This window comes from Gracilinanus agilis, chromosome 6 (genome assembly GCF_016433145.1).
Source record: "Gracilinanus agilis isolate LMUSP501 chromosome 6, AgileGrace, whole genome shotgun sequence".
In the NCBI taxonomy this organism is placed as follows: Eukaryota; Metazoa; Chordata; class Mammalia; order Didelphimorphia; family Didelphidae; genus Gracilinanus; species Gracilinanus agilis.
Window position 1 is genome coordinate 204,116,333 of NC_058135.1, and position 12,327 is coordinate 204,128,659.

The window sequence follows — 12,327 nt, forward strand, 5'->3', positions numbered from 1 at the left end:
AACCAATCTCTTTTTAAAATATAATCTACATAGCCAGCTGCTCTTTTCCCATGTCTTTGTTTTTCTTCCAACATCACAATCATCAGCAACAAGAAGAGATAAGAAACGTTACCTGGTCTCCAAGTCCTTCAGTTTTCTACCCAGGACTTCAAAGTCACTAGCGATACCTTCCATTTCTTCTGGCACCAGTTCTAATACATAAATCAGTCTGGTAGATGAATCTTGACAAACTTCCTATCATTTTCTCAAATCCAAGCATGTTCTTCCTTCTCCTCTATCCATTATCCCAGAATGACTATCCCAACTATACATTACCTACCAATTCCCTTAGAAAGGAATTACCAACCACTACTATATTTCTATTTCTTCAGGGCTGTTATCAAAATTCTTCCCACCTGCTTCCATTTGCTCCCACCTATATGTCCTCTTTTTTTAAATGGAACTTGTGATGCTGCTGCTTTTTTGAGAAGCTCTAGGCTTTGGTCTTCCTCTCAAGAACTTAATATTGAGGTGGATATTTCTACACTTGATCAGAAATCTTTCCTTCCTGGCTGCCTTATTGGACTCCCTTACCCCCACTCTGTGTAAGAGGTTTATTTATTTATTTATTTATTTATCCTTTTTTAGCCAGATTTCATTTCTATTTTGTTTGGCTCATCACTGTTCTATTTGTTGTAAATGCAGATCCTTTTTTTTTTTAAGAAATTGAAAATTTTTTTCAATTTCTGTCTGAAACATTTGATTGTTGAGCTTTGAGAGCACCTACCACTGAAGATGTACGAAGGGGATTATATCCTACAGGGTACTGAATTTTTGATTGCATGCCATGATCTTACCTGGAATAGTTTTGTCTAGTGCAAAAATATATGGGACTGGGTGGAAGAGGTGGCCCAGAGGATAGTCTTACTATATTTCCAGGAGAGTAGCAGGAGTTCCTGCCCCTTAGAGATACCACAGAAATGAGATCCTAAGAGAGAGAAAGGGAGAGTTAATCACTTCCTACTCATCAGCAGTAGTTAAAACTAGTGCCAGTTGGTTGTGAGGGGGAATTCCAGAGATGACAGTCATCAAAATGATGAAGCACATCCCATTCCCATAGGAAGAACATTCTCCTAGATTTGGTACCCAGAGCCAAAGCCTCTTTGTTCCATGATGGGGCTCAAGGCCTCGGTCTACCCACTTTTGAGTGTCAAGATGAATTAAGGTTGGCGAGGGTGATTCCCCATAGAAATTCCCCTTGTAAACTGTCATGACATGTCTTCTATTTCTCTTTTCCTTCACCATCAAAATCTTGTTTAGGATGCTTTCAAGATGAGCAGCCATCCTGAGTGCTCCCCCTCCTTTAATTATTCATATTTCTGAAGGACTTTAAATATTTTGCCAAGTGACATATCAATTATCTCATTTGGTCCTCAAAACAACATTATGAAGTGGATACTACTTTTGTACATCAAGGACTGATGAGTTTGTCAGTGTTACCTGGTCTCCCTTCTTTATCTAGCTTCTGCTACAGTTTAAGAGATGATCTTTAAGAGTTTCTGTGTCCTAAAGTTGAAAAGCTTTTGCATAAATAAAATCAATGCAATGATGATAAGATGGGAATCCCTTGGTTGGGAAAAAATTATCCAACATTTACATGGAACTAACACACATATATATAAGTTCAAAAGCTGTTTTTTACTGGAAAAGTAGTTAAAACATATGAACAAAATCTCAAAAGAAATGTCATAAATTGTTAACATGTGAAAGATTGTTCTGAATCACTAACAACAAAAACAGAAACCCAACCACTGTGTGATTTCACCTCACAGCCGGAAAATTAATGAAGATGACAAAAGTTGAGAACAATAGTATTGAATGGGTTATCAAATGACAGGCACAAAGTGCTTTTGGTGGAGCACTGAACTGGACAATCATTGCATAAAATAATTTGTAGTTATATGAAGAAAGTGATTAAAATACCCATAATCTTTGTCCCAGAGATTCAGTTGCTGGTTATATATCCCAAGGAGGTTCAAGTTAGAAAGAAAAGTCCCATGTACACCAAAATACTTATGTCAACGTTTTGGTTTTTTCATATAGAAGCAAAGACCTGAAGACTAAGTAGATGTCTTTTAATTGGGGAATGGCTATTGTGCTATCTAAACATAACAGAATACTACTTCATTGTGAAAAACAATGAGTATGAATAACAGAAAGGGGCACAAGAAGACATATAAACTGGTACAATACAAAATAAGCAGAATTAGGAAAACATTATACATAAAATGATAAAGATAGAAATGGAAACTAAAAAATAGAGACCAAATATATAAAATTATGGCTTAGCTTGGCCTTGAAAAGAGAATGAGAAAATGTGTTCCTCTCTCTTCTTTATAGAAGTGGGAAAATAGTAGATTTACTTAATTTTTCTAAATTGCTTTTTGTTCTCTCTTTTTTTAATTCTCTGTTAAAAGACATGGATTTCTGGTTATATTTAGAAAATATGATATCAAAATAAGATATCAAAAATGTCTTAAAAAATAAATAAAACACGACTTTTTTAAAGCAAAGGGGAATTGTTGTGACCAAAATATTTTTTTCATGTGGCCAACCGTGTTATAAAGCTTTTCTAATCAATGAGGCTGGTCTTGACATTAAAAGACACAGTTGATATAAATATTTTGGCATGTATGGGACCTCTCTATTTACCTGAACATCCCTGGGATAAATATATAGATACATATGCCTAAATATATATCTACATATATTTAGGAAGTGAATCTCTGAGGCAAATAGTATGGGCATTTTAGTCACTTAATTCACATAATAATGCCATTCTACATTGATAGAACCTGATAACTTGCTTGTCCTTTGAGAATCCAAACTGATGACCTTCATGACAAATGAGACAAGTTTAGAGCAAACCTTTAGTAGAGGAAATTGGTCATATTTTCTCTAACATCTTCAATTTAAAGATGAGGAAAATGAAGGTCAAAGAAGATAAGCAATTTCCCCAAAGTCACATAACTAGTAAATAACTCGATTCATATCCAAATCTCCCATCACCACCCTCCCCTGCAATAGTCAGTGTTCTTTCCATTGGATTTTTTTTTTGGTTGTCTCCTTCAACATGGAATTATTTTGTTTTTTTGGCAGGTTCCCCAAAACACTTCTCTGGATGGTGAAAGTTATCTGTCAGAAGATTGTAGAAAAAAGGTTCCCACCAGACCAGAGAATTGCCACCTCTAGAACTGGCTCAGGCAGGCTAAACACATCTTGGTGGGACTGATAGTCTTATTTTTCTAATACCAAAAGAGTGTGTCCTGGACTGCATTACTCTTCTTGACAGCTGGAGATTATAGGCTGGACTTGACTGGGTTTCTGTCAGGGGAAATTTATTGCCATTTTTAAGATGGTTCTTAAAACAGATCACTGTTTTGCATTTTTTATGTGGGTCCCTAAAATTGTCAGTTTTGATCTTCTCCAAAATTACCTTGCATAAACCTCCTCCTCATCACCTACCTCTCTCTTGGGGACATAGTTCCATTACTCCCATGCAGACAATCTCTGTTCCAGTCAGGCAAAGCTTTCTGCTGTTGTTTATTCTCTCTCTTCTCATATCCCCTCAGCTTTAAGTAGGCCATTTCCCATATTTGGAACAAATTCCCTCACTTAATCTACCAAGCCTTATCCCTCCCAGCCTTTAAAATATAATTCAGAAGCCCTTCTCCTTCATAAAACCTTGGGAAGTCTCTGGCACCCAGGGAGCTTTTGAATAGCGCCAGAGACGCAGGAGCCTCCTAAGAAGCCACTCTGGAGATCTACTAATGAATCAACCAGTCAACAAGCATTTGTTCAGAGCCTGTCTATTCTGGGTTGAATAAATGCTTATAGATTGATTTATTATTCTAGGTGTTGGGGAGGCAAAAACAAAACTCAAAATAGTCCCTGCCTTAAATGAGTTTTCATATTGGCAGAGGAGACAAACATGTACCTGTGTGTGTGTTTGTGTATAGTTTGGTGGAATTGTGACTATGGTGGTAGACTTGAAGTTAGAAAGACCTGAGTTCAAATCCCTGATCCAAAAAATACTAAAACAAAACGAGGCGTTCTCTAGTTTCAAAAAGTTTACATTCTAAGGGGGGCAGATAACACATAAAAGGAACTTGGGGTAGGGGAAGAAGGGAGGTAAAATGGTGGAAACCCAGGGACAAGGCAGCTGGGGAGCTAGAGCAGTCCAGAGAATAAGCTGGGAATGAAGCAAGAATGGTTGGGATTCATTGAGAAATAATCATCCTACTCATGGATTCAGCAGTAAGAAAAGAAGTCAGAATCATTCTAAGGTGATTTAGGGAGCTGAGGAGCGGGTGAGCTGGGAATGAAGTAATTTATTTAACATCTTTCTCAGTTTCTGTTTCTTCATCAGAAAAATGGGGACAATAATAGCATCTACCTCGTGGAGCTGTTGTATAGATCAAATATAATAACCTATGTAAATTATTTTATATAACAAAGCTCTATACAGATATTAGTTGTCATTATAAAAAGAGATACAGGACAGTATTATTTCAGAAGGGAAGGGGAAGGTACTTATAGGATAAATAACTCTGTATTTGGCCATAGTTCAATTAAAGTAGAGTCTATAAGCATTTTGTTAAAAACCACTGTGTTCAGAGAATCGCGCTAAACAAGGGAGATAGAAAGTTTAGATAAGATATTGTCACTGCCCTCCTGAAACTTATAGTCTATTTAATGGGGTGATGGCTCATTCACAAATAGCTACAGAACATTGTAGATAATAATAAATAATTATTAGAGAACATAGAGAAGATTGTAGATAATAATAAATAATTATAAGAGTAGAAAGTAGAGAAGATCGTAGATAAAAATAAATAATTATTAGAGAAGAATGTAGAGAAGATTGTAGATAATAGTAAATAATTATAAGAGTAGAATGTAGAGAAGATCATTGATAATAAATAATTATTAGAGAAGAATGTATCTCTTTAGTACACTTAAGTCAATCTTAAGTGTATCACAGAGATAAAAAGTGCTATGTAAGGTCAGAGGGGAAAGAGGTCATTTCTGACTAGAGAATGCAAAAAGACTTTCTCCAAGTGGCATTTGGAGAAAGGACAAGGTAAGGATTCAATAGGTAGTGTATGGGAAGAGGGAATTCCAGGCATAAATAATGAAGGCATAGACTCAGGAAAAACACAATGGCCTCATTAGTTCAATTTGGCTGGAAAACAGACTGTACAGAAATGGGTTGTTTGAGATGAGACTAAAAAAGTAAATAGGATGGTGATGTATTGTGGAGAGCCTTGAATGCCAGACAGAGAAGTGTAAATCCACAAATTTTCTCATTGCTATTGTTTGTCCTTCGTTTTCAAAGAGGACCAGTGATACAAGTGATATCTTGACTTGAGAGTGAATTAAATATAAGTGAGGTGGAATTGTACAAAGTTGTCAGGTGCAATCTCATTCAGAATCATCCAAGTTCAGTGGAAGGACAAAAATCAGGACGACTGTCGGTGCGTTGGGATGCAGGGGATAACTTTGGTGTCTTTGATGTCCAACTAATTCTACATGGTCATTCTACAGTGCCTGCTTTGGCAGCCTTCATGGCTGTTGGTTCTTATCTGCCCATTCCACTGGGAGAAGTCTTCACATTCTTGGAGTAGATATCTCCTGACCTCACTGATGGGTTTGAAGCCCGTCAGCTACCCTCCACCTTCCAAGACAGTTTTACCAGGATGTGTGGCCACTGTACATGCCAACTTCTTGGAGCCACAGGTGAGAGATGAGTGATAGGAGGACACCAAAGGAGGAGGGTCAGCTAGAAAAGGGCTTGGCAGTCCTCATATGAGAGGTGCTCGTCTTCCCTGAGCACCCCATATATCACGTCAGAATGATACAGAGATGAGCTTGGCCCCTGCTCAAGGATGACACACAAATTCTTAGAGCTTATCTCTTTCCTATGCCCCATTTAATTGAGTTGAGATAATGACAGCTAATGCTGGTAATGAAAACAAGATGATCACATTATTTTCACATTAATTCTGTGCTTAAAGCATCAGCCCAGAGAACACGAACAAACTCTTTGAACCTCATTTGAAATAGAGTTTTCAAAGGCACCAAAACAAATCGAAATGGTTGGGTTTTAATAAGTGTTTATGCAGACCCCATTATGTGTCAGGCACTGTGTTAAACACTGGTTTGTGATCTTAAGTCTAAAAGTATTATTATATCGGTCTTAATGGAAGGAGCTGATATAAAGAGGGAATGGCATGGTGGATAGGCTATTGGATTTGGATTCAGGAAGACCCAGTTTCCAATCCCACCTCTGACAGTTGGGAGTTGTGCTGCTCTGAGAAAGTCACTTGTACTCCAGGTGCTTTTGACAATTCTGCAGGATTTTCCTTGTAAGTCACAGAAGGAACATTCAGATAGAAGAGAGATTTCTCCAAGGCGCAGAGATTTCCTCCAGGCTGAGGAGATCACTCATCCCTTGCATTTCATAATTCTTCACCATGAGACCTAGTCTCTGAGAGCAAAGGATAGACTTGAGGCAGCTGAAGGTATCCAAATGAGAAAAGAGATATGAAGGAAGTTATAACCTGCGAGGATTTCAAGATCCCAAGGATGGATCAGGAGGTTCAATAGGAGAAACACTGGCAGGGATTTAGATTCTAACTTGCTGGCTGTGTGATCTGTGGCAAATTCCTCATCTCCTTTGGGTCTCAGTTCCCTCTTCTGAAGTCTTTCTCAATCCCCCTTATTCTTAGTCTCTTCCCCCTCAGATTATTTCTAATTTATCCTGTCCATCTCTTCTTTGAACATAGACATTTTACCTGTTACTTCTCCCATTAGATTTTGAGTTCTTTGAGAACAGGGACTGTCTTTTGTCTTTCTTTGTATGCCCAGTGCTTGGCATATTTTGGCTCCCACATAATAAGTATTTAAAAAAATCCTTGTTAACTTGACTTGACTTGTTTGCTCATGTATAAAATGAAAGGAGATCGATAGAGAATCAATAATAAAGTATATGCCCAACCTCTCATCTTGGTACATGATGCAGGTGGGGGAAAGAAGTAGAGGGATCGGTATGACATATTACATGTGCTATAAGTGATTCTGGATCAGTTTTGCTGAAGTGTTTTCCTTTCATAGAAATTAGAATGATAATACTCCTAACTATATTATATTTTATCATATAATATTACATATCATGTAATTATATTGTATATCGTGTAAATATGATGTAACATTATGTTATATAAAATATAATATATTTTAACAGTAATCATTATTATTATCCCTTATTCTCTCCATGTCACCATCCCATCTTCTCTTTGTCATATAATTCACTGATGACATCATCATAATCAGTAATAATAATAATAATAATAATATTTTTATCATTGCTACTTATAATAGCTAGTACTTAGATAATGTTTTGAGGTTTGCAAAACACTTTATATATCTTTTCTATTTTGACCTTCACAAAAACTCTTCAAGGTAAATGCCATTATTTTCTTTTTCAGATAAGAAAATAAAGCTAAAAGAGGTTAGGCAAATTTCCCAGGGTCATACAGGCAATTAAGTAGTATCTAAGGCTGAATTTAGATTCATCTTCTTGATTTCAGGTGCAGCACCCAAAGTCCTTCATGGATTTAGTGCTGAGAGGGACATCAGTTGCCATCTCTTATGGCTCCCTCATTTTATAGTTAAAGAGACTGAGACCCAGAGAGGTTGTGACTTGCCTAAAGTCATATTAGTAGCAAGTAGAAAAATGAGATTTAAATCCAAGTCTTTGGATCCCAAGTCCAATGATCTTTCTAAAGTTCCATGCTTTGCTACAAGAGTGTTTGGGGAAGTTGCTTAAAACAACTATAGTATAAACTTCAATGGCATGAATTATACTTCAAAACTATATATGCATGTATGTGTGTTTATATATGTATATTTATGTGTGTATGTATTCATTTTCTTCAATAAACATTTATTAAGTACCTACTACATACCAGGCATTGTGCTAAACACAAAATATTACTTAGCACCCCTGGAAATTATTTTTTTTAATTTTAATAGCAATTAATAGGAAAGATAAATGCACCTGTGGCCATCACCGCTTCCCTGGATCACTGCAGCACCCACCAGGGGGCAGTGGCACCCACTTTGGGAATCACTGATATATATATTTCTCTTGGGATTTCATTGGTATAGGCAACTCTGGAGGAGAAAGCTGCCTATACCAAGCTCTCCTATGAGTCAAATAAATAAAATGAAAGGTTCGGACTCCATGTTCTCTAAATCTCATGATCCAGTTATCTTTGGACTAGCTGTGGAGAAGAGAGAAGGCTAAGGCAGAAAAGCACGAGAATTCATGGGGGATGATATTGCAGAAAGGAGGAAGAAAGTAGGAGATGTAAGGGACCCACAAGGAGCAAGCTGAGTATTTATAAGGCTATTTTCAGGACTTGGGCATCAGATAGGCAGGAAAAGGAAAAGAGGGATACTAGAGTTTCCCAGCTGAGAACCAAAAAGAGGGAAGCTAGGGTCTTCACAGGTCTTATGAATGCACAAAAGAGATCAGGGCAAAAAATCAGTATTTTGGCTATGAGAGAATAGTGATAAAGCTGATTCTGATAAGGAGTCATTGGTCAAAGACATGTTTTTTTTTTTTTGTTTGTTTGTTTTTAGTTATTTTTTTAAAACCCTTAACTTCTGTGTATTGGCTCCTTGGTGCAAAGACATGTTTTAAAGGGCTCTGACATGGCCTTCTCATCCCATCTTTCTCTGCCTCTCTCAGACTTCCAGACATATGGAACTTTCCAGACTGGGACAAAAACTAAAGCAGTTCCTAGCTACCAAAACCCTTGAAACTTGTAAATCATTACTGAAAAGATCCACTGTATGATCTTGAGCAAATCATTCAGTTGCTCTCTGCCTCAGATTCCTTCTCTGCAAATTAAGGGAGTCATTGCTATATAATTCTAATGATCAACTAAGGTTGAACTCATCTCAAAAAAGAGATGAGAAATGCATCGCCTCCCTGCTTTGTAGATTTGAAGGAATACTACCAATATTTTTAGATAAATTGAAATGTTGTTAGTTTTCCAACCACAATCCCAGAGAACCAATTATGGATTATTGCATCTACCTCCTAATGAGAAATGACGAACTTGGGGAACAGAATAAAACATATCCCTAATTCTAGTGATTTTCCTCTACTGGTTATCTCTAACTTATTCTATATTATTGTTTGTTTGTACTTTTGCATGTTCTATTCCTGTAAAACTTGAGATTAGGGACTGTATTTTTCTTATATTTGTATCCAAAGTACATTGCATATTGCCTGAAATATAGTAGGTCATAATAGTAGGTTTATACTAACAGACTAATATGACCAATATAGAAATTTATTTTGCTTGGTTATGCAAACTTGCAATAAGAGCTTTGTTTTGTTTTTCTTTTATTTATTTTGGGGATGAGAGAGAGAAAATGGATTTTTATTTAATGAAAATGTTTAATTTCAAAAAGAAATATTAGTTTTGCAGAACTATTTAATTTATTCCTTTCTCTTTTATACTTTGAAATAAGGAATGACTCTTTAGATAGGGGAGGAGAATAAAGATAGTTACTTTTAAAATGAAAGTAATTAAAAAATAAAAAGCTGATTTTTTTCTAAAGAAACAAAACAAATTTGAGGGGTGAGATTAGATGATCTCCAAAGTCCCTTTAAGTATTAAAGATTCTAAGTCTGCCTCTGATTTAGTCTTAGTTTGGAAATAGCTTCATTTTCCCTATAAACAACTCTTCTTTGTCCAATAAAGGCCTCCTGATTCTCTTGTGCTTTGGAAGGATGGGGGCACCCCCTTCAGGACCTTTGCAATGTTGCAGTTTTCAGTAGAATTAGAACTTGAAAGCTTCTCATCTAACATGCAGCTTAATCTTTGCGATTCACTTTGTACAAAAAGGAGGAAGAAGAGGCAAAGAGGTGGAGAGGTCTCTAGGTTTGCTCAAAGACACATGGAAAGCAATTAACAGAAAAAAAAATCAAGAGCTTTTCCTACTATTCCACAATGCAATATATTTTAAGGTGCAAGAAAAGGGTAGTAATACTGGCCTTCCTGGGTTCCCTAGTCGGGTTTTTACCTTATTTTGCTTTGCTTGTAGCCTCGGTTAGAAAATTGGACAACATTTTTGAGTACTAAAACAAATCTCTCATCTTAGAAACCTTGCTAAAAGAACATTCTCCACCATTCTGCCAAAACTCTTTGATTTGGAGTCGATGAGTTTTGAATCTCTGAGGCCATTTTCAACTACCACCAGACTACTCTGTCCAGATGCTAGAAGGTAGAACAGAACTGAAAGGGAAGTTGGCATGTCACTTTACTCCAGGAATGAATTCTGTATGGTCTGAGCATTCTCTGTGGTGTTGGCTGCATAATATGTGAATTTTATCCTGCCTCAAGATCATACCAATAACCACCAAAGCCCCAGAGGAGGGTCAGATATGTAACTTGACTTCATTTACATCCATTTGCCCAAGTTTAATGGTGGGTTCTTATTTCATGAAGCCAATTTAAAACTGGAATGCTACAGCAAAAATAAGAAATTTGTGTTCTGAACGATGATTTACATTTTTTGCTTAAAGTAACACTTATTTGACATCCACCAAGTACTTAGAAAAAGGAAAAAAATATTCCACATTGGATTTTTTAAAATGTAAAGTTATTTACTTTTGGAGGAAGTAAAGGAAAGTATAAGTCCAAATGACATTTAAGTCAGTTATTTCTTGATCTAGAGGCCTTCACCAAGCATAGGGAATCCCCTTTCAACATGCACTATGAGCTGGATTATTCTTTGTTAATAATGAAAAAAGTATATTTAGAAGATGAAAATGATATTTTATAATAAGATCACTTCCATCCATTTATTCAGATCATTCAGGATTCCTTGGAAGATGTAACAACAGAAATAATATCGTTCAATAAACCTTTGTTAAACATCAGATGTCATAAAACAGACTTTTTTATTTTTGCATTCCCATCGTACAGCTTAGTGCCTGGGACTTTTTGTGATTTCATCTAAAGTTTTCTGGGCAAAAGATACTTGTTTGCCATTTTCTTCTCCAACTTATTTTACAGTTGAAGAAACTGAAGCAAAAAGAAGTAAGCGTCTTGACTGGGGTCACAAAGCTAGTATGTGTTGGAGATTAGATTTGACCTCATGAAGGGAGTCTTTTTGACTCCAGGCTCAATGACCCACCCAGCTGACATATATAGTAAGTACTTAATAAATATTCACTGAATGTCTGATATTAAACAATCCAAGAACAAGGTCATCATCATTCAGTGAAATGAAGAAAAATACCAGATCCATAACCATGTTTTCCTGGACACCTTTATTCATTCATTAATTTATCTAACAAACAATTATTAAGCACTTTCTGTGTTGGAGGCACTGTGCTAGATGTGTGTGTGTGTGTGTGTGTGTGTGTGTGTGTGTGTGTATGTGTGTGTGTGCTGGGGAGTAGTACAGAGTTTAGATCAGACATGTCTCATGCCTTCATGTAGCTAATAGGGGAGCAGATTGGATTTTCTTTTTCCTTATGTGCAATGAAAAGACAACAAATACAGATAACTACCATCCAGAACATCATGTATTAAGGGCAATAGAAAAGAACAAAACAAAGGACTCCATCTGTCCTATTGTCCATTATTTTACCTCTTCTTCCTACCCATGAGTACATCTGATTGCCCCTTTGAATAAGCAGTTAAGCCCTATGAGGCAAAAGCTTCTGTGTAAAATTCAATGACTGCTCAGAGTCTAATATCTGTGCTTCCACAAACTCTAAAAATAGCTGGGGAGGGCTATTTACATTGGCAAAAGGCAAGAGAAAATAAAGAGCGATGGAGAATTTAAATGCACCACATTTTTACTCTGAAAAGTAATTGTGCTTGAGCAGAAACCTTGATTACACAAAGTGGTTAGGAAATTATAAAGCAAAGGCTGCCAATTCATCTCTTCTTAAGGAGCAGCTGAAATTGCCTGTCAGAGACTATTCCCCTCAGAGGCCATTCAGAGCTTCTGAGCATCTCTCATGAGTCAGCAGAATGTTCTGGGTGATGGGAATGTGGAAGGGAGAAGGTGACTGGCAGGAGGGGGAGAGACAAGGGAGGAAGGAAAAAGAGATGAACAGTCTTGTTAGGGTCCAAATGACCTTTGAGTATTCCCAAGTTCAATAAAACCACCAGGGGGCAAAAACTTATTCAGAGAGAGAGAGAGAGAGAGAGAGAGAGAGAGAGAGAGAGAGAGAGAGAGAGAGAGAGAGAG

The 12,327-nt window shown here is 36.8% G+C and overlaps 1 non-coding gene across 1 annotated transcript; it reads left to right on the plus strand.

The window, feature by feature from the left end:
* Window positions 1-5,854: 5,854 nt before the first annotated feature.
* Window positions 5,855-5,963, plus strand: LOC123253147. Its single transcript, XR_006506538.1, has one exon. It is a non-coding gene; the product is annotated as a U6 spliceosomal RNA (small nuclear RNA).
* The last annotated feature ends 6,364 nt before the right edge of the window (window positions 5,964-12,327 follow it).